The sequence below is a fragment of the Mobula hypostoma genome, chromosome 18 (assembly GCF_963921235.1).
Source record: "Mobula hypostoma chromosome 18, sMobHyp1.1, whole genome shotgun sequence".
Lineage (NCBI taxonomy): Eukaryota > Metazoa > Chordata > Chondrichthyes > Myliobatiformes > Myliobatidae > Mobula > Mobula hypostoma.
In genome coordinates this window covers 37,893,476-37,916,913 of record NC_086114.1, presented here as the reverse complement: position 1 = coordinate 37,916,913, position 23,438 = coordinate 37,893,476, and the positions used below count along the sequence as shown (strand labels likewise).

At 44.5% G+C, this 23,438-nt stretch overlaps 1 pseudogene; it reads right to left on the bottom strand.

The window, feature by feature from the left end:
- LOC134358482 (carbohydrate sulfotransferase 3-like) overlaps window positions 1–23,438 on the bottom strand; it is a 52,839-nt pseudogene that overhangs the window by 17,040 nt on the left and 12,361 nt on the right.

Sequence of the window (23,438 nt, the reverse complement as noted above, 5' to 3'; positions counted from 1 at the left end):
AAGGAGGCCAGCTGGAAGGTGATAGGTGAAGCCAGGTAGGTAGGAAAGGTTGAGTGCTGGAGAAGAAGGAATCTGATAGGAGAGGAGAGTGGACCATAAGAAAAAGTGAATGAGGAGGGGACCCATGGGGAAATGATAGGCAGACGAGAAGAGGTAAAAGATCGGAGTGGGGAATAGAGGAAGAGGGGAGGGGGAGGAAATTTTTTACCGGAAGGAGAAATCAATATTCATGCCATCAGGTTGGGCCGCCCAGATGGAATATAAGGTGGACCCTGAGGGTGGTGTCATTGAGGCACAAGAAGAGGCCATGGACCGATATGTCAGAACAGGAATGGGAACCAGAAATAAAATGTTTAGGATCCTGTCCTCTGGATCCTATTTGCTGTTTGAGAATTTGTTAAATGGATTTGGTGAAATTGATACAGACCATGTCAAAAACAGTATGCTCATCAATCTTCATTATTTAATTATATTCATAAAATTAAATACAATTTTTTCTTTGCTGGCCTAGGTTGGTCTGGTTCTCCTGCCTCTTTGCTAAAAATTGTTGCAAACATCCTTTGGAATGAACCCCATCGACTCACTCAGAAACATTAAAGCCATTGCAGAATACCTGGCAGATAAGATCATAGGTGATATGGTTGAGTCAAGCAGTACCTAATTACATTCAAAAAATTGAAAACAGTTTTTTTCCTTCTGCAGGCCTGGGTTGGTCTGGTTTCTGTAGTTTATGGAAGGATGCAGAGAATAGTTTTGAAAGAATGCAGAGAAAAGCTACAAGATGTTACCGAGACTTGAGGATTTATATGGAAGGTTTGAATGGATTAGGACTTTATTCTCTGGAGCCTAGGAGAATGATTTAATAGAGCTATATAAAAGTATGAGGGGTATCGATACAAGCAGGCTATTTTCACTGAGGTTGGGTGAGACTAGATCATGGGTTAAGGGCGAAAGGTGAAATGTTTAAGGGGAAAATAAGGGGAAATTTCTTCACTCAAAGTGTGGAATGAGATTCCACAGGAAGTGAGGGATGCAGGTTTGATTTCAACCTTCAGGAGAAATTTGGAAATGTACATGGATGGGAGGAGTATGGAGGGCTGTGGTCCAGGTGCAATTTGTTGGGTCTAGGCAGAATAATAGTTCAGCATGGACTAGATGGACCGAAGGGCCTGTTCCTGTACTGTAGTGTTCATTGACTCTATGACTCTACTGTCTCCACTGAACAACATGGGGAACCAAAATTGCTTTGATAATCATCTGATAATTTCATTGATAGATTTTTGCAATCTGGAGTTATTGCATCATTTTAAATTAAAGCTGCAGCTGGTATGGTGAATTCAAACTCTTGTCACTCGATCACCAGTCCAGACTTCAGAGCCTCAAAACCGAAATCACTCGGCTTCTATACGCCCAACCTACAGGTTACAATCCAGATATGAGAGTGTCTGGGTCATAATCTGGTACAGCAATTTGTAATGCACAATCAGAACTCTGCCTAATACACATTCCTCCCCACTATCAGTTATATCTACAGGAGGCAGCCCCTCAAGAAAGCAATACAGTATCCATCATCAAAGATCCCCACCATTTGGGACGCTCCATCTTGTCATTGCTGTCATCGGGCAAGAGAGAGGGAAGTCTTAAATCTCACACACCCAAGCTCAAGACCAGCTACTTCCCTTCAGCTAACTGACTCTTGAACCAATAGCACAATCCTAATCACTACAGTTTAACGACACTATGACCACCCTGCATTAAAATGACTTCGCTTTTCTTTGTTCTAATTGAGTTCTTTCCTGTAAAAATTATGTATAAATTTATGCTGAATTTCAGTTTTTCTTGTATATGCAAACACGAGGAATTCTGCAGATGCTGGAAAATCAAGCAACACACATCAAAGTTGCTGGTGAACGCAGCAGGCCAGGCAGCATCTCTAGGAAGAGGTATAGTCGATGTTTCAGGCCGAGACCCTTCGTCAGGACTAACTGAAGGAAGAGCTAGTAAGAGATTTGAAAGTGGGAGGGAGAGGGGGAGATCCAAAATGATAGGAGAAGACAGGAGGGGGAGGGATGGAGCTGGACAGGTGATTGGCAAAAGGGATATGAGAGGATCATGGGACAGGAGGCCCAGGGAGAAAGAAATGGGGGAGGGGGGGAAACCCAGAGGATGGGCAAGGGGTATAGTGAGAGGACAGAGGGAGAAAAAGGAGAGAGAGAGAAAGAATGTGTGTATATAAATAAATAATGGATGGGGTACGAGGGGGAGGCGGGGCATTAGCAGAAGTTTGAGAAGTCAATGTTCATGCCATCAGGTTGGAGGCTATCCAGACGGAATATAAGGTGTTGTTCCTCCAACCTGAGTGTGGCTTCATCTTTACAGTAGAGGAAGCTGTGGAATAGACATATCAGAATGAGAATAGGATGTGCTCTTCTTTCAGTTAGTCCTGACGAAGGTTCTCAGCCCGAAACGTCAACTGTACCTCTTCCTAGAGATGCTGCCTGACCTGCTGCACTCTCCAGCAACTTTTATGTGTGTTGTTTTCTTGTGTATGCTGCTTCTCGAATGCTGTATGCCTGTAATGCTGCTGGAAGCAGGTTTTTCATTGCACCTCGGTTGCAGGTTCTTGTGCAAATGACAATAAAGTCAACTTCGACTTTAACAATTCCAGTTTGAATTGTGCATGCTATGTTTGAGGTACTGGTAAGCCGGATGACTCTGAGTAACACACACGAGAGATGGAGAGCTGAGGAACGAGCATGCAACTGTTTATTTTGCTTGAAGGTCATCTACCCAGAATACCTTCTCACATTTAGTCCATAACACACAGTGAAGCTTGACAGCACCCCGTAAGCATTAAATTATACATGAATACATAACTTATCACTGCCCCCCTTATTTTAAGTGTTGCTCTCCTTTCCCATATACAGACCATCTGCTGAACTATTAACATTCAATGAATTAATTATCAAATTCAACCAACAGCAATTTTTTCTAAACTAGGGAAGGAGGGTAGACTGCTTCCATTCCCATACATAACCCTGGGGATTATTCAGCCCCATGTGCTGAAGGTTAGCCACTAAACTAAAGAGTCAATCTGAAGACTGTCTGGTCATGTGAGGGTGCCAATGACCTGGAGATGATGCTAAAGTAATTTTATCTCTTGGTTGTGCATGTATAGATCTTGGCTTGTGTACTGCATTGACAGTAGTGGGCACCTCAGAGAGCACAAGTGATGGGAGAGTACTGGCTGTGTCATTTAATATTAACGGAGGGTCTGCAGTCGTTGTCTCTGAATCCTGTCCCGTTTCTCCAACTGCATCTGAATTGGTCAGCTTGTGTTGGTTTTCAGTGGCCTCAGAAGTGGACAACATCGGATCAACACACCTTCTCCAGATGTTGTGGTTACTAGTTTCCACTGTGTATGACACAGGACCAGTTTGTGCCACCAATATCACAGGTATCCACTCGGTTCCAGAAATGTAGTTCAGGGCCAGTAGTCCTGCTGTGAAATTTCTGTACTTCACTTTGGCTTGTCTCTCTGCTTGGGTTTTCTGTTCATTTAACCCAATCTGCTTTGTGTTCGGGGGTCCAAGCAGGTAAAGCCAGGTGCAAAGCTGCCTTTTCATCATTGAAGTGTCTGAAGCCATTCTGGTGGTGGTATGACGTGTGTTGCGGTATGTCAGTAAGAAAATGCTGAGATGCTTGTTGTGGGATACACTTCCCACTGAATTCTTGAGGGCTTATTTCATTGCTTACAAATCAATCAGCAGAGCCATTAGTGGCTGGATGATAATGATACTGACTTAATGCATTGAATAACATTTGCTTCCATAAATGCTTTGAACTTTCAGACAGGAGTTGTGGACCATTGTCACTTACAAGCTGGAGAAGCCCAAAATGGTTAAAGGTGGAACTTAACTCCTTAGTGCATTTTTCAGATGTAGTGTTCTTCATGATGGCAACCTTGGGCTATTTGCTGTTTGAGCCCACTATGACCAAGACTACATGGCCTTCTACAGGACCTGCAAAATCTATGTGAATCCTTTGCCATGGTTCTTCAAAGCTCAAAGTAAATTTATTATCAAAAAACATAAATGTTACCATATACAACCATAAGATTCATTTTCTTGCAGTCATACTCTATAAGTCAATAGAATAATAACCATAACAGAATCAATGAAAGACTGCCCAACTTGGGTGTTCAACCAGTGTTCAGAAGTCAACAATCTATGCAAATAGAAAAAGAAATAAAGAATAATGATAAATAAATAGGCAATAAATGTTAAGAACATGAGATGATGAGTCCATGAAGGTGAGTCAATTGGTTGTAGGAACATTTCAATGATGGGCAAGTGAAGTTTTCCCCTTTGGTTTCAAGAGCCTGATGGTTGAGGGCTAGTAACTGTTCCTGGTGGTGTGAGTCCTGAGGCTGTTGTACTTCTTCCTAATGGCAGCAGCCAGAAGAGAGTATGACCTGGGTGGCGGGTGTTCCTGATGATGGATGCTGCTTTCCTGCAACAACATTTCACGTAGATGTGCTCAACGATGGGGAGGGCTTTATCTGTGATGGACTATGCTGTATCCATTACCCTTTGTTGGATTTTCTATTCCAGGACATTGGTCCTCTGAAACACGAACAAAGAGGAATTTAAATTTGCTGACCCTCTCCACCTCTGATTCCCTGATAAGGGCTGGTTCATGCCCTCAAATTTCCTTCTCCTGAAGGCAATAAACAGGTCTTTAGCCTTGCTGATATTGAGTAAGAGGTTGTTATTATGGAATCATTCAGCCAGATTTTAGTCTCCCTCCTATTGGCTGATTCATCACCACCTTTGATTTGGCCCATGACGGTGGTGTTGTCAGCAAACTTGACTATGGTCTTGGAGCTGTGTTTATCCACACGGTAACAAGTGTAAAGAGAGTAGAGTGGAGGGCTAAGCCATATCTCTCCGGTTCCTCTTCCCCTGCCAAACTAGTTGAAACCCTGCCCGACAACTCTAGAAAACCTGCCTCCAAGGACATTGGCCCCCTTAGGTTCAAGTGCACCTGTGCTGATAGAGATCATGGAGGAGATGTTGCTGCCAATGCAAACTGACTGGAGCCTGCAAGTGAGGAAATCAAGGATCCAATTGCACAAGGAGGTATTGAGGCCAAGGTCTTAAAGCTTATTGATTAATTTTAATGGGATGATGGCATTGCATGCTGAGTTATAGCAAATAAAGAGTTTCCTGATGAATGCACCATTGTTGTCCAGATGTTCCAGGGTTGAGTGAAGAGTCAATGAGTTGGCATCTGCTGTGGACCTGTTGCTCCAGTAGGCAAACTGGAGAGAATCTAAGTCACTTCTCAGGCAGAAGTTGATATGTTTCATCACCAACCTCTCAAAACACTTCAGAACTGTAGGTGTAAATGCTACTGGACAATGATTATTGAAGCAGATCACCACACCCTTCCTGGGCACCAGTATAATTGAAACCCGCTTGAAGCTGGTGGGTACCTCAGACTGCCGAAGTGAGAAGTTAAAGATCTCAGCAAACATCCAGCCAGTTGATTAGCACAGGTGTTTAATACTTGTTTGGACCCACCGAGGATCCCAGGTACAATACATCGACCTGTATACCAACTGCCCCATCCTTGATTGACGGCTTCTCCCTCTGAATTCTACGCTCCACCCTCTCCGCAATGTGGAAATACCTGGTGGCCCTGTCTTTGTCTCAGTCTCTGCCGCAGCTCTGGGCCTTTCTCTTCTCTGCCTATCATGAACCTCTCTGACATTTCATCCTCCACCGTATCCACACCTTCAACTGCTGATTCTTCGCCTTCCTCACATCCAGTAAGGATCGGAAGATCACCCACCTCCAGAACACAGATCTTGCTGTCTCCAACTCCAGTTCTACCAGCCCTGAGTTCCCCCAGACTGCAATCCCAGCTGCCTCCTGCTCAACAATCCAACACCCCAGGACCACAGATCTCGTCGACTCCATCCCCGGCTCTGACAGCTCTGCACCAGTGATACTAGTGTGGTCAAAACGTTCCGACGACCCCAAGTGGACCCAGAACCCAGATTCCACCATCAATATCGGTTCCTATGACCCTGGATATCTTTGGACTGCAAATTACGCAGACTCTAGTTCCAGCTCCAGCCGGGACTTGACTGCCAGCACCTCCGGGCTGAGACTTTATTCACTAGCACTGGACCCCAGGCTTCCCTTCTCCCACCATCACTCTCAAATCCCAAGTCTCTCATGCTTCACTGTCACATCATGGATCCTCGGAGCCTCCACCTTCCTCCCACATAATCACCTTCCCTGAACACCCCAACTCCCTTCCCCCTCCTCTGATCCCACCAACTCCCTTCCCCCTCCTCTGATCCCAGCTCAGGCAGAGCAATAGTGACAGGAGACTTGGTAGTTGGAGTTGTACAGGAGAATCTGTGGCCGTGAGAGAGACAACAAGATGCTGTGTTGGTCCCCGGGTGCTAGGGGCTAAGCTGTTCCAGAACAGCTGCAGAAGATTCTCAAGAAGGAGGGTGAGAAGCCAAAGGTCATGGTGTACTTTGGCACCAATGACATTGGAAGAAAGTAGAAAGAGGTCCTGCACAATGAGCATAGGGTGTTAAGGAAGATGCTGAAGAACAGGACCTCCGGGTAGTAATCTTTGGATTGCTAGTCAGGCCAGGAACAGGATAACAGCACAGATGAATGAATGGCTGAAGCAGTGGTTCGGGGGCAGATCTTCAGGTTTCTGGATCATTGCGATCTCTTCTGGGGAACGAATGACCCGTGCAAAAAGGATGGGTTACACCTGAACCTCAGGGGGCCAATATCCTTGCAGGTAGGATTTGTAGAGCCGTTGGGCAGGGTTTCAACTAATTTGGTAGGGGGGTGGGAACCAGAGTGATACAGCTGAGGATGGGGTAGTTGGTATACAAGTCGATGTACTGTGTAATGAGACTGGATGAAGGACAGGCAGGTGAGAGGGGAAAATTGCAGGAGTAGGATGAGTTGAAGTGTAACATGGGGGCAAAATTGAAAAGGATGATGAATAGAGGACTGTATTTCTCTGCATTGTGTTTGACCGCACGCAGTATATGGAATAAGATACATGATCTTGTAGTGCAGTAAGAAATTAGAAACTATGGCATTGTGGGCATTATTGAGTCGTGACTAAAAGAAGATCTTTGGAGCATAGAAGGTTGAGGGGAGACTTGACAGAGGTATTTAAAATTATGCAGGGGAGTGATAGAGTTGACGTAGATAGGCTTTTTCCATTGAGAGTAGGGGAGATTCAAACAAGAGGACATGAGTTGAGAGTTAAGGGGCAAAAGTTTAGGGGTAACACGAGGGGGAACTTCCTTACTCTGAGAGTGGTAGCTGTGTGGAACGAGCTTCCAGTAGAAGTGGTAGAGGCAGGTTCGATTTTGTCATTTAAAAAAAAATTGGGTAGGTATATGGACAGGAAAGGAATGGAGGGTTATGGGCTGAGTGCAGGTAGATGGGACTAGGTGAGAGTAAGCGTTCAGCATGGACTAGAAGGGCCAAGATGGCCTGTTTCCATGCTGTAATTGTTATATTGTTATATGGTTATAAGTTCATTGTTGAGAGCTTAACATCCAAGGACACACATTGTATTGAAAAGGACAGACACGTAGGCAGAGGAGGTGGGGTGGCTGTTGGTAAAATTGAAATCAATTCTTTAGAAAGAGGTGACATAGGATCAGAAGATGTAGAATCCTTGTGGGTAGAGTTAAGAAACTGCAAGAGTAAAAAGATCCACATGGAACTTATATCAAGGTGTCCTATGTGTAGACAGGATGTGGGATAGAAATTACAACAGGAGATACAAAAGGCTTGTAATAAGGGCAATGCTACAATAGTCATAGGGGATTTCAATATGCAGGTAGATTGGGAAAATCAGGTTGGTGCTGAATCCCAAGAAAGGGAATTTGTATAATGCTATATATACAAGATTACTTAAATATAAAATATTAAATACACGATAGATCTCACTGAAACCTATTGAATGTTGAAAGGCCTAAATAGAGTGGATGTGGAGAGGATGTTTCCTATTGTGGGTGAGTCTAAGAACAGAGGCTACAGTCTCAGAATAGAGAGATGTCCATTTAGAATAGAGATAGGGAGGAATTTCTTTAGCCAGAGGGTGGTGAGTCTGTGGAATCCATTGCCACGAATGCTTGTAAACTCAAGTTGTTAAGTGTCTTTTAAGATGGAGGTCAATAGGTTCTTGATTAGTCAGGGTATCAAAGAACGCAGGATAATGGCATTGAGATAGATAATAAATCAGCCATAATGGAACAGTAGAGAAGACTTGAGGGGCAGAATGGCCTAATTATTCCTCTATGTCTTATGGTCTTATGGACCCCGAAGAATTGTTTAATTCAGAAGGCAGTTGAGGCCAGACTATTAAGTATATACAGGAAGGATTTAGATATATTTCTCATGCCTAAGAAATCAAGAATTTGAGAACAAAGCACCCATTTAGTCGATCAGTTGACATTATGTTGAATAGTGGAGCACCTCCTTGTTTTCTTAATTTCTGTTTTTATGGCTCACTGGGTACCTATCCAAGCTATCAAGCAACATTGTGGCAGATAAAAGATAGAAACCTGATCTTTTAAAAGTCTTGGATTTAACTCTGAAGAACCAGGCCTAACTTGCTGAGAGACACAACGCTGCATACTTACTTTGATAAAGGGATGAGCTCTCCATAAATCAAGACCTCATTGTGTGACTCTCTCAAGTTATAAAAGCCTCTGAAGTTCAGTCAACAGTTACTGACCTTAAGGTACATTAGTGTCATCCTGACATCTCTTACACAAAGACCTTAGCCTGGCACTGTCTCCTGTGTCTGAGGCTGTCTATGGACCAAAAAAAAAAATTTGAGAATCAGATAGCATTCCGTGACACTATTTGGAGTAAACCAGACCTGGAACCTAAATATCCATGGTCCTGGCCATGGCACTTTAGGAGTGCTCTCATACAGACCACACTAAAGCAGATAAACAGCATTTTCTGGGTGGTCTGAGAACACTTTTGTTCAGAACTCCATGAAGGGTAGTTGTGGGCTAACATGGAGCTTGGACAAAACAGTGTTCTCAGTCCATTCGCTTTTAAAAGAAACATTGGTTCCACTTCTATTTGAATACTGGAACTTGGTGACTGAGGTGCTGCCCACTGATTGTTTTTGAAAACAACAGCCATGATCTTGGTTGATCTTGCTCAAGATTGGTTTATTCTCAACAGTTTCCAAATATTACTGCAACAACTGGAAACACGTGATAAGGTGATCAGGCCAGTCCAGATGTTTAATCCTGGGGATAGGTAGATGGTCTGAAGATATCGTCAAGTAGAAGAGACCTTTGACCTATCACAGCTCAAGTTGAACATGAACTTGTCTGTGTTCATGTGGATTACCTTAGAGCTTCACAAGTGTTAACATTGTTTTTCACACCTGGAATATTGTGTACAGTTTTGGTCTCCAAATTTGAGGAAGGACATTCTAGCTATTGAGGGAGTGCAGCGTAGGTTCACTAGGTTAATTCCTGGGATGGTGGGACTGTCATATGTTGAAGGTCGGAGCGACTGGGTTTGTATACACTGGAACTTAGAAGGATGAGAGGGGATCTGATTGAAACATATAAGGTTATTAAGGGATTGGACATGCTGGAGGCAAGAAACATGTTCCCGATGTTGGGAGAGTCCAGAACCAAAGGCCACAGTTTAAGAATAAGGGGTAGACAATTTAGAACGGAGTTGAGGAAAAACTTTTTCACACAGAGGGCTGTGGTTCTGTGGAATGCTCTGCCTCAGAAGGTAGTGGAGGCCAATTCTCTGGATTCTTTCAAAAAAGAGTTAGGTAGAGCTCTTAAAGATAGCGGAGTGAAGGGATATGGGGAGAAGGCAGGAAAAGGGAACTGATTGTGGATGATCAGCCATGATCACAGTGAATGATGGTGCTGGCTCGAAGGGGTGAATGGCCTACTCCTGCACCTATTGTCTATTGTCTATTGTCTATTGACTTTGGAACTGCTGGAGCCTGTGATTTGCTGTTTGGAGGTTATCTGGGTGTTCTAGTGCTCTGCAGCTGAGAGGATTCCAGGAGGCAGAGTCAGTGTGTAGGAACCTTGTGGCGGGAAGGCCACAGGATGGGGTGCAAGCCAATGTTGAACTCCCAACTAAAGCTTCCATTGTGCACTGATTAAAGGGACGAGGGAAAGTGAAGCATCGAGGCACATGCAGAAGGTGAGCGCCAGCTGCCTGTCTTTTGATCACTGAGGATTGCTCTGCTATGCTACTGGAGAGCCAGCTACTGTACCCAGAGAGTGTTGCCCAGGTGTTCTGTGTTCTGGATGTGGACTTGGTCTATAGACTTTATTTAGTCTGTAATTTCTTTTTATATTTTGTGTTTTTCGCCCAATCTTTCTCTTTTTTGTGTGGGGAGGGGGATTTGGGGTTTAAAGTGCCTGTCCCATTTTTGTTCACTTATTTTTGGGCAAGAGAAGGGATTTGGGATTTGATGTGCCTGATCCACTTTTGCTCATTCTTTTGTTCAGGAGGAAGGATTTGAGTGTTAATGTGCCTGTCTGCTTTGGTTTGTCTTTTGTGCGGGAGGAGGGATTTGAATGTTGATGTGACTATTTGCTTTGATTCATCTTTTGTGTGGGGATGGGGGTTTTGGGAGGTTGATGATTGTGTTGTCATTCTTTTCTTTATTGGGTAGTGGGTAGTGGCTCCATAGGTCACTGCTACAGGGCGTGACGACCCTGCCTTACACGAGTCCCGGGCTCAGCTGGCTCTGGCTGACAGTACCTGGTATGGGCCCCTATCCAGGGTTACGGATCCCACTGCCTTGTGGGTATCTTCAGGAGAAGAGAAGGCTAAGGAGTAAACCCTACACAAATCCGGAGTGGAGCCCCTAAAGCGGTTGGATGACGTATCACGTCACCTCCCAGCAGCTCCTGCAGCCAAGCTGACGCCAAATGTACTGCTTCACATTCCTTTGGATCACATCTGCAAGGCCGAGAGGGGGATCTTGATGTCTGGGCAGCCCAGGATCTCCATATTCATCGCCATGTCTGCGCCCCAAGCGGGCGCATCTATTGTCTACTTGGACAGATGGAGCCTTCAATTCTTTTCTTTATTGGTTTCATGGCTACCCAGAGAAGACGACTTTCAAGTTGTGTACTTTCGTAACAAATGAACCTTTGAGATGTACTGTACTTCCTGACCTTGGAGGAATTTGCCCTTCCTCGTGAGAATGCAGCAGGCTTTGTTCCACAGGTAAATATCACCCAGCCTCATCAACATACATCAGTCTGAGTGAAAGGATCAAAGAAGGTCACAGAATGCCCCAATGAAAATTGATATTTTAATTGAATGTATCCAGTGGCTGGGCAGCAGCAATGACAACAAGTGGGTGGATCGTTTCCAAAAGTGAACAGTCTGCTTCAGCCCAGGAGTTGATTACTGTTCCATGTCGACAAGTTGTTACTCTTCTTAGATTCCAAGATCAAGTTTACTGTCAGGTGACTGTACATATATACAACCAAATGAAACACTATTCCTCTAGATCACACTGCACCCAGACAACATATCGCATAAACCAAAATATTATGCTGTACCATAAATAACAATAAAATATAATTAAAAATATATAAGTCAAGCACAGCACAGATGAACAGTAAACAGCTCACTGTCCTAGTGCCGAGAGCTCGGTGGTGGCAGGATATTCATTAGTCTCAAAGATTGAGGGAAGAAGCTGTTACCCAGTCTGGCAGTTCAAATGTTCATTTTATTGTTGAAGTATGCATGTACGATACAACCTTGACATTTGTCTACTCCAGATAGCCATGAAATACAGAAAGATCATGGGTGTTGAAAGTAAAGACATCAACTCCTCCCAGACAGAAAATAGAAACAAAACTCACAAACCCTAAAATCCCCCTCCCACAATAACAATCACCGACCCGTTACACATTACGAGCCCTGATCCCCAACACTCTCTCTCACAGAAAAGAACAGGGGCAGTAGAACCAAACCCCCACCCTCACAAAAATTAACAGATCACCCACCCACCAACCAGCCACAAGAAAGAGAAAATGAAAAACTGAAGGAAACAAATCACATAGATCTCAGAATTTGGGAAACTTCTTTTCGTCTGCATACAAGGAGAGCAGCTGCATGAACTCAGTCCTTCCATAAGTGTGAATGCTGACCCAGGACCAGGTCTGAACACTGCCGATCTGGCTGCTGGCTATCTCTGTTGGGAGCCATCTTTGACCCCCTCCACATTCACCTCGATGCTTTAATCTTCCTCGCCACTTCGAGATGGATTCGTTCATGACCCCATGCCTCGTCTCTAGTATCTTCCATGAGTCAGCTTGTGTTCTCAGACCTTTTCAGTCCCCCATCTATGATTTCTATGAGGCAGTTCTCCAGACACAGCATAGCGTTGGATCCTTCAATTGTTCCAAACTGTATGTCACAAGCTCCAACAGTTTCTATAACACAAACAAGACAAAAAGAACAAGCAAAAGGTGTAGAAAAAAGTTAAATGAGTTGATGGATCTTCTATCTGGAAGATGTACCTAATGGAATCATTGTTCATTGAGGCCATCTTGACTGGAAATGATGCACCGGTACCTCCTTCCTGATGGTAGCAGGTCAGAGAGATTGTGGGATGGATGGTAGGAATCCTTCGTCTGCAATACTCCTGGTAAATGTCACAAATAGTGGGGAGTAAGACCCCAATGATTTTCTTGGCGGTTTTTGCTGTCCTCTTGCAGTATGATGCCTTGAAGCTTCTGTACCATGCAATGATGTGGCCAGCCACTCTCGATGGTCCTCCTGTTGAAAGTTGTTAGAATGGGGGCAGGAAGCCTTGCATGCTGCAATCTCCTCATAAGTGTAGGCACTGCTGTGTCTTCCTGACTAGTGATGAGGTGTCGTGGGTCCAGGTTAGATCGCTTATCATATGCTCAGGAGGGAACTTTGTGCTCTTCACTCTCCACAGCAGAGATATTGATGTGTAATGGAGAGTGGTTGACCTGTGCCTTCTTGAAGTCCACAATCATCTCTTTTGTCTTGTCCACATCGAGACTCAAATCGATTTTCTTGCACCATTTGACAAGCCTCTCTATCTCCTCTCTGTATGCTGACTTATCATTGTTGCTGATGAGTCCAACCACTGTTGAACTTAATGGTTGTGTTTAAGCTGAATCTGGCAGTGCAGTTAGGAGTCAGAAGTGTGAACAACAGCAGAGAGATCAGACAATCCAAGGGGGCACCTGCCTTCAGCTTGTTGGAGCTTGACATGTTGCTGCCAACTCAGACTGACGAGCGTCTTTCCATCAAGGAGTCTAAGATCTAGTAAAAGAGAGGGAGGATATTAAGTCCCCACAAGGACAGTTGGCCCACCAGCAGCTGAGGGATGATCATGTTAAACACTGAGTTGAAACCGATGAACAATGTTTTCAGTGTATTTTTGTACAATGAAATACAGATCATTTTATCACAGAACATTGAGGCAGTAGAAGAGAAAAGCAATATTAAAATGCAGAATATAGAGCAATGGTTACAGAGAAAGTGCTGTTCAGCAAGACGATAATGAGCCCATGATGATAGGGATCGGGTTCCTCTTGTCCTCACCTACCACCCCACCAGCCTCTGCATCCAGCACATAATTCTCAATAACTTACTCCATCTCCAATGGGATCTCACCACCTGATGGCATGAACACTGATTTCTTGAAATTCTGGTAATTGCCCCCCCTCCCTTCACCATTCCCATTTCCCCCTCTCACCTCACCTCCTTACCTGCCCAACACCTCCTTCCGGTGTTCCTCCTCCTTCCTTTTCTTCCATGGTCTTCAACCCCCTCCTATAAGATTCCCCCTTCTCCAGCCCTATTACACCTTCCACCAATCAACTTCCCAGCTCTTTGCTTCACCCGTTCCACGTCTCCCACCTCCCGGTTTCACCTATCACCTACCACTCTGTACTTCCTCCTCTCCTCCCACCTTCTTGCACTGAATTCTCATCTTTTTTTCCTGTCCTGATGAAGGGTCTCAGCCTGAAACATTGACAGTTTACTCCAGTATTTTGTGTGCCGCTTGGATTTCCAGCATCTATAGATTTTCTTGTATTAGGGCTGTTTATTTACTTACTGCCCATTATGCCACTAGTGTTTAGGGCAGCAATGAAGGTTCTCCACCTCTGACAGTGTTCAGAGCTTCCTTCATTATGTCAGTAGCTTCCTCTCAGTTTTCACTACTGTCAATAATGCAAATCCCAGATATTCAGGAATACTGTCACACTCAGATGTTAGCCCTGAACTGAATTCCCAAACCTGGAGGACCGGAGGATGACTCTTAGTCTGTCCTCTATCCTATGGCCTGTTTGGCATGGGTGACCCTACCAAGAGCCAAAGCATAAAGCCCTGATTCCAGCCGACACAGCTCTCCAGGTCATTGAGACGTGCAAGCCTCCAAACTTAATGACAAGGTTGTGGTCGTGTTGGAGGAAGGAGTGTTTAGAACCGTTTTTTACCTGAAGCATCAATATTTCCTGCCCCCATTCAATTGTCCCCACAGATGCTGTTTGACACATTGGATTCCTCAAGCAAGTTGCCTGTTTGTTACTTCATATTTTATCATCAGTCTCCTGTGACTAATTATGTAGTGTCCTTGTGAGATCACACCTGGAATATTGTGTTCAGGTCACAAGGTAAGAAGATACTTTCCATGGAGAGAATGCAACGCAAGTTTTGCAACAGATACCTGGAATACCTGGAACTATCTCTTCTTTCAGTTAGTCCTGATGAAGAGTCTCGGCCCAAAACATAGACTGTGTTTTTTCCTATGGATGCTGTCTGGCCTGCTGCATTCCACCAGCATTTTGTGCGTGTTGATAGGAGGTTGATGTTATGAGCAGAGAGTAAGCAAATAGGATTTATCCTGACTGGAGTTCTGAAAAAGAGGATCCCAGTGAACATAAAAATCTTAAAGTACTTGACAGGGAAGATGTAGGAGAAAATGGTTCACCTGGTTTAAGAGCTCATAATTAGTAGTCACTATCACACAAATAAGGAGACAATAGTTCAAGCCAAAGGTGAGAAGTTGATTCAACCAAAGGTCAGCAAGTCTTTGAAATTCTTTATCAGAGAGGGCTGTGGTGGTCCACACACTGAGTTATTCAAGAAATCAAAAGGTTTTCAGATATTAAAGAAATCACTAAATCACTATTACTGCAGGAAGATAGCGATGATTTCGTTATTTATTCCATCTATCCTAACATCATTCTCGCTTGTTCTCACATTTTCCTTACCTCTTTCAATCCTCTTCCTCCAAGAGGACCACAAACCTGTCATAGTGTTTGGAGGCTCGTTTGCCTTGGTGACCAGGAGAACTATACTGCCTGGAGTCAGAGCCTTGTGCTTTGATTCTTGGTAGGTCACCCATGCCAAACAGGTCAGAGGGTAGAGGCCAGACCAAGAGTGGTCCACCGGTCTTCTAGGTTTGCAGTGGAGGGCGGGGGGGGGGCGGTTTCAGCTCAGGGCTAACAACCCTGACTGGAAAAAAAAGGTTCTTACAGAAACAGCAATGATGATGAAGGACCTTCCTTGCTGCCCTAAGCACCAGTGGCAAAATGGATAGTAAGTTCCAATTCCTTTATTTCATCTGAATTCCATCCTTCTTTCCAAACTCATCTGTGCTCCATCTTTCTCAACTTCCTACTTTCCTTCTCACAATCTAATTGCCAGCACCGTTAATCCCACCCAATGCCCCAAACCACTTCTAAACAACCCACAGCGTTCCTCATTCCACCCTCAGTCCTCCTGGCCTGATCCCACTTTCCCATGTGTGCTTTAACTTGAAAGGTTTCAACCATTAATTCACCAGTGAAATGGCTTTGCTTTAAGTATTCATCATCTTTAAAATGATCATAAGATCATAAGACTTTGGAGCAGAATTATGCCATTCTCTGCCACTCCATTACGGCTGATTTATTATCATGCTCAACTCTATTCTCCCGCCTTCTCTCTGCAAAATTTGACATCCTTACTAATAAAGAACCTATCAACCTTTTCCCCTGGAAACACCCCCTCAACATTTACTCTATCTAGATCTTTCAATATTCAAACGGTTTCAATGACTTACCCCCTAATTCTTCAAAATTCCAGCAAGTACAGGCCCTGAGCAATCAAGTGCACCTAATATGTTAACCCTTTCATTCCCAGCATCATTCTATCATTTCTTGTCTTTTGCCTCTTCCTTCCTTAAAGAGTGGAGAGGCATTTCAATTTTCCATTCCCCCAGATCCATTCCCAAATCTAATGACTCTTGAAAGATCTCTGCTATTGCCTCCTCAATCTCTTCAACTACCTTTTACAGAACTCTAACATGCAGTGTGTCTGGTCCAGGTGATTATATACTTCAGACCTTTCAACTTCCAAAGCACCTTTTCCTTAGTAAGAGTGATTACACTCACTTCTGTCCCCTGACATACTCAAATTTCAGGCATACAACAGGTGTCTTCTGCAGTTAATACTGATAGAAAATAATTATTGAGTTCATCTGCCATATCTTTGGTCCCCTGTCGCTACCTCTCCAGCATCATTTTCCAACTGTCTGATATCCAATCTCATCTCTCTTTTACTCAAGTCAGATCCTTGGAGATTTTGACACCCAGGAACTTGAAATTGCTCAATTCTCCACTTCTGATTGCTCTATGAGGACTGGTTCATGGCTCTTCATCTTACCTTCCTGAAGTCCACTATCAGCTCTTTCATCTTACTGACATTGAGTGCAAGGTTGTTGCTGCGACACCACTCAACCAGCAGGTATACCTCACTCCTGTATGCCCTCCCATCTCCATCTATGATTCCACCAACAATGGTTGTATCGTCAGCAAATTTATATTTGAGCTATACCTAGCCACACAGTTTTCCAGTTAGGAAGGCAAGGATCCAATTGCGGAGGGAGATACAGTGGCCCAGATTCTATAACTTATCGATCAGGATTATGGGAATGATGGTGGTAAACACTGAGCTATAGTCAATGAACAGCATCCTGACATAGGTGCTTGTATTGTCCAGGTGATCCAAGGCCATGTGAAGCGCCCTTGAGATTGTATCTGCAATAGACCTAAAGTAGTGATAGGCAAATTGCATTGAGTCCTGGTCCTTGATGAGGCAGGCATTCGTTCTAACCATGACCAACCTCTCAAAGAATTTCATCACCATAGACATGAGTGCTACAGGGTGATAGTTATTAAGGCAGTTCACACTACTCTTCTTAGGCACTGGTATAATTGTTGCCTTTTTGAAGCAGGTGGGAACCGCCAACCATAGAAGTGAGAAGTTGAAAATGTCCTTAAATACTCCCGCCAGTTTGTTGGCACAAGTGTTCAGAGCATTATCAGGTACTCCATTAGGGCCTACCGCCATGTGAGGGTTCATTCTCCTTAAAGACAGCTGAACATCAGCCTTCAAGATGGAGATTACAGGGTCACCAGGTGCATCAGGAGTCTTCACAGCTGCAGTTAAATTCTCCCTCTCAAAGTGTGCATAGAAGGCATTGACCTCACCAGTGATGCATCGCTGCCGTTCATCCTACTGTGTTTCACATTGTAGGAAGTTAAGTCTTGCAAACCCTGCCAGAGATTTTGTGCATCCGATGTCACCTCCAACCTCACTCAAATCAGTCTCTTCACCCTTGAAGTAGCCCTCCACAAGTGATACCAGATTTTCTTGTACAGACCTGGGTCACCAGACTTAAATGCCACAGATCTAGACCTCAGCAGATGAGGTACCACCATCTCAACCTGCAAGTTAATCTTTAGGGAATCCTGCACAAGGACTCCCAAGTTTCTTTGTCCCTTGGATTTTTGAATTTTATCCCTGTTTAGAAAATCAGCTACATTTTTATTCCGTTTACCAAAGTGCGTGACCATACATTTCCTGAAACTATGTTCCATCTACCACTTCTTTGTCCATTCTCCTAATCTGTCAAAGTCCATCTGAAACCTCCCTGCTTCCCCACTGCTACATGCCCCTCCACCTATCTTCATATTGTCTGCCACCTTAGCCACAAAGACATCAACTCCATCATCCGAATCATTGACATACAACATAAAAAGAAGTGGTCTCAACACAGACCCCTGCAGAACACCACTAGTTACCAGCAGCCAATCAGAAAAGGCTCCCTTTATTCACACTCTTTGCCACCTGCCAATCAGCCAATGCTTTATTCATGCTAGTATCTTTCCTATAACACCAAGTGCTCTTATCTTGTTAAGCAGCCTCATATGTGGCATCTTGTCAAAGGCCTTTTGAAAAGCCAAGAACAACATCCACCAATTCTCCTTTGTCTACCCTGCTTGTTATTTCATCAAAGAATTCCGACAAAATTGTTGGGCAAGATTTTCCTTTCAGGAAACCTGGCGGACTGTGGCCTATTTTATCATGTGCCTCCAAGTATCCCAAAACCACATCTTTAACAATCGACTCCAACATCTTCCCAACCACTGAGGTCAGACAAACTGGCCTATAATTTCCTTTCTCCTGCCTTTCTCCCACCTTTCTCCCCTCTTGAAGTGTGGAGTGATAACTGCACTTTTCTAGTCCTCTGGAACCATGTCAGAATCTATTAATTCTTGAAAGATCATTCCTAATGCCTCCACTATCCTTTCAGCCACCTCTTTTAGAAACCTGTAGTGTAGCACATCAGGTCCAGGTGACATCTACCTGCAGCCATTTCAGTTTCCCAAGCACCTTCTCTCAAGTAATAGCAATTGCACTCACTTCTGCCCCTTGACATTATCAAACATCTAGCATATTACTAGTTTCTTCCACAGTGAAAACTGATGCTAAGTACTTCATAAGTTCACCTACTATTTCCTTGTCCCCATTACTATCACTGCAGTGTCATTTTCCAGCAGTCTGATATCTACTCTTGCCTCTCTTTTACTCTTTATATATCTGAAAAAACTTTCTGCATCATTTTTGATATTATTGGCTATTTCATCCTTTCCCTCCTTATGTTTTTTTAGTAATCTTCTTCTGATTTTTTGAAAATTTCCAAATCCCCTAACTTCCCACTGATTTTTGCTCTATTAAATGTCCTCTCTTTGGCTTTTGTGTTGGCTTTGACTCCACTTGTCAACCACAGTTGCGTCATCCTGCCTTTAGAATATTTCCTCTTCTTTGGGATATGTCTGTCCTGCTGCCAAAACCACCAGCCATTGCTACTCTGCTGTCATCCCTGCTAATGTCCCCTTCCAATCAACTTTGGCCGGTTGTTCTCTCATGCCTCTGTAATTCCCTTTATTCCACCATAATACAGATACATCGACTTTACCTTCTGTCTCTCAAATTGCAGCATGAATTCTATTATGGTATGATCATTGTTTCCCAAGGGTTCCATTTACGTAAGCTCCCTAACTGTATCTAGTTCATTACACAACACCCAATCCAGAATTGCTGATTCCCTAGTGGGGTCAACCACAAGCTCCTCCAAAAACCCATCTCAGAGGCATTCCAGAATTTCTCTCTTGGGATCCAGCATCAACTTGATTTCCCCAAGCTATCTGCATATTAGAAACATAGAAAACCTACAGCACAATACAGGCCCTTCGGCCCACAAAGCTGTGCCGAACATGTCCTCATCTTAAGAATTACCCAGGGTTACCCATTTTAGTTAAAGTTAAAGTCTGTTCCCGAGCCTTGTGGCCCATCAGGCCGGTGCTTATGCCAGTTTCTGTGGCATGAAGTGACTGAGAGTACGAGACTCGCCCACCCCGGATAGGATGCCAGTCTATCGCGAGGTTAACCCCCAGCATTTGCCCGTACCCATTTTCAGCTGGGTGGACTGGAGCAGTGTGTGTTTAAGTGCCTTGCTCAAAGACACAACACACTGCATTGGCCGAGACTCGAACCCATGACCTTCAGATCGTGAGCCCAACGCCCTAACCACTTGGCCACGTGCCACACAGGGTAACCCATAGCTCTCTATTTTTCTGAGCTCCATGTACCTGTCCAGGAGTCTCTTAAAAGACCCTATCGTATCCACCTCCAACACCTTCGCCGGCAGCCCATTCCACGCACTCACCACTCTCTGCGTAAAAAACTTACCCGACATCTCCTCTGTACCTACTTCCAAGCACCTTAAAACTATGTCCTCCCGTGTTAGCCACTTCAGCCCTGGGAAAAAAAGCCTCTGACTATTTACACTATCAATGCCTCTCATCATCTTGTAGACCTCTTTCAGGTCACCTCTCATCCTCCGTCGCTCCAAGGAGAAAAGGCCGAGTTCACTCAAACTATTCTCATTAGGAATGCTCCCCAATCCAGGCAACAGCCTTGTATATCTCCTCTGCACCCTTTCTATGGTTTCCACATTCTTCCTATAGTGAAGCGACTAGAACTGAGCACAATACTCCAAGTGGAGTCTGACCAGGGTCCTATATAGCTGCAACATTACCTCTCAGCTCCTAAACTCAATCCCACAATTGATGAAGGCCAATGCACCGTATACTTTCTTAACCACAGAGACAACCTGCACAGCAGCTTTGAGTGTCCTATGGATTCGGACCCTAAGATCCCTCTGATACTCCACACTGCCAAGAGTCTTACCATTAATGCTATATTCTGCCATCATATTTGACCTACCAAGATGAACCACCTCACACTTATATGGGTTGAACTCCATCTGCCACTTCCCAGCCCAGTTTTGCATCCTATCAATGTCCTGCTGTAACCTCTGACAGACCTCCACATTATCCACAACACCCCCAAATCCAGTAAATTTACTAACCCATCCATACACTTCTTCATCCAAGTCATTTATAAAAATCACAAAGAGCAGGGGTCCCAGAACAGATCCCTGAGGCACACCATTAGTCACTGACCTCCATGCAGAATATGACCCGTCTACAACCACTCTTTGCCTTCTGTGGGCAAGCCAGTTCTGGATCTACAAAGCAATGTCCCCTTGGATCCCATGCCTCCTTACTTTCTCAATAAGCCTTGCATGGGGTACCTTATCGAATACCTTGCTGAAATCCATATACACTACATCTACGGCTCTACCTTCATCAACGTGTTTAGTCACATCCTCAAAAAACTAAATCAGGCTCGTAAGCTAAGACCTGTCTTTGACAAAGCCATGCTGATTATTCCTAATCATATTATGCCTCTCCAAATGTTCATAATTCCTGCCTTTCAGGATCTTCTCCATCAGCTTACCAACCACTGAAGTAAGACTCACTGGTCTATAATTTCCTGGGCTATCTCTACTCCCTTTCTTGAATAAGAGAACAACATCCACAACCCTCCAATCCTCCGGAACCTCTCTTGTCTCCATTGATGATGCAAAGATCATTGCCAGAGGTTCAGCAATCTGCACCCTCGCCTCTTACAATAGCCTGGGGTATATCTCGTCTGGTCCCGGTGACTTATCCAACTTGATGCTTTCCAAAAGCTCCAGCACATCCTCTTTCTTAATATCTACTTGCTCAAGCTTTTCAGTCCGCTGTAAATCGTCCCTAAAATCGCCACGGTCCTTTTCCATAGTGAATACTGAAGCAAAGTACTCATTAAGTACCTCTGCTATCTCCTCTGGTTCCATACACACTTTTCCACTGTCACACTTGATTGGTCGTATTCTCTCACGTCTTATCCTCTCGCTCTTCACATACTTGTAAAATGCCTTGGGGTTTTCCTTAATCCTGTCTGCCAAAGCCTTCTCATGGCCCCTTCTGGCTCTCCTGATTTCTTTCTTAAGCTCCTTCCTGCTGGCCTTATAATCTTCTAGATCTCTATCATTACCTAGTTTTTTGAACCTTTCGTCATCTCTTCTTTTCTTCTTGTCTACACTTATAACAGCCTTTATACACCACAGTTCCTGTACCCTACGATCCTTTCCCTGCCTCATTGGAATGTACCTATGCAGAACTCCATGCAAATATCCCCTGAACATTTGCCACATTTTTTCCATACATTTCCCTGAGAACATCTGTTCCCAATTTATGTTTCCAAATTCTTGCCTGATAGCTTCATACTTCCCCTTACTCCAATTAAACACTTCGCTAACTTGTGTGTTCCTATCCCTCTCTGAAGCTATAGTAAAGGAGATAGAATTGTGATCACTATCTCCAAAATGCTCTCCCACTGACAGACCTGACACCTAACCAGATTAATTTCCCAATACCCTCCCTCTCCTTTCTGAAACATCTAAAGCGTGGCACTTGAAGTAACCATTCCTGCCCTGAGCCATCCATGTCTCTGTAGTGGCCACAACATCATAGCTCCAAGTACTGATCCACGTTCTAAGCTCATCCGCTTTGTCTATTATACTCCTGGCATAAAAATAGACACATCTCAAACCATCGGTCTGAGCACGTCCCTTCTCTTTCACCTGGCTATCCTCCCTCTCACACTGTCTTCAAGCTTTCTCTATTTATGAGCCAACTGCCTCTTCCTCCATCTATTCAGTTTGGTTCCCACCCCCCAACAATCCTAGGGGATAACTTTCCCCAGTAGCCTTAGCAAACCTCCCCACCAGGTTATTGGTCCCTCTGGGATTCAAGTGCAACACGTCCTTTTTGTACAGGTGTTTCCTGCCCCAAAAGAGGTCCCAATGATCCAGAAATTTGAATCCCCGTCCCCTGCTCCAATCCCTCAGCCACGCATTTATCCTCCACCTCATTCTATTCCTATTCTCACTGTTGCATGGCACAGGTAGTAATCCTGAGATTACTACCTTTGTGATCCTGCTTCTCAACTTCCTTCCCAACTCCATGTAATATGCTTTCAGGAGCTCCTCCCTTTTCCTACCTATGTCATTAGTACCAATATGTACCACGACCTCTGGCTGTTCTCCTTCCCACTTCAGGATATCATGGACACGATCAGAAACATCCTGGAACCTGGCACCTGGGAGGCAAACTACCATCTGTCCTGTGTCCACAGATCGCCTGTCTGACCCCTAACTATAGAGTCCCCTATCACTGCTGCCACCCTCTTCCTTTCCCTACTCTTCTGAGCCACTGGGCCAGACTCTGTGCCAGAGGCACGGCCACTGTTGCTTCCCCCAGGTAGGTCATCCCCCCCTGCAACAGTACTCAAGCAAGAGTACTTATTGTTAAGGGGTACAGCCACAGGGGTACTCTCTAGCCTCTGACTCCTGCCCTTCCCTCTCCTGACTGTTACCCACTTGTCTGTCTCCCGAGTCCCGGGTGTGACTACCTGCCTATAGCTCCTCTCTATCACCTCCTCACTCTCCCTGACCAGACGGAGGTCATTGAGCTGCATCTCCAGTTCCCTAACGCAGTCCCTAAGGAGCTGCAGCTCAACACACCTGACGAAGATGTGGCCGTCCGGGAGGCTGGGAGTCTCCCGGACTTCCCACATCTGACACAG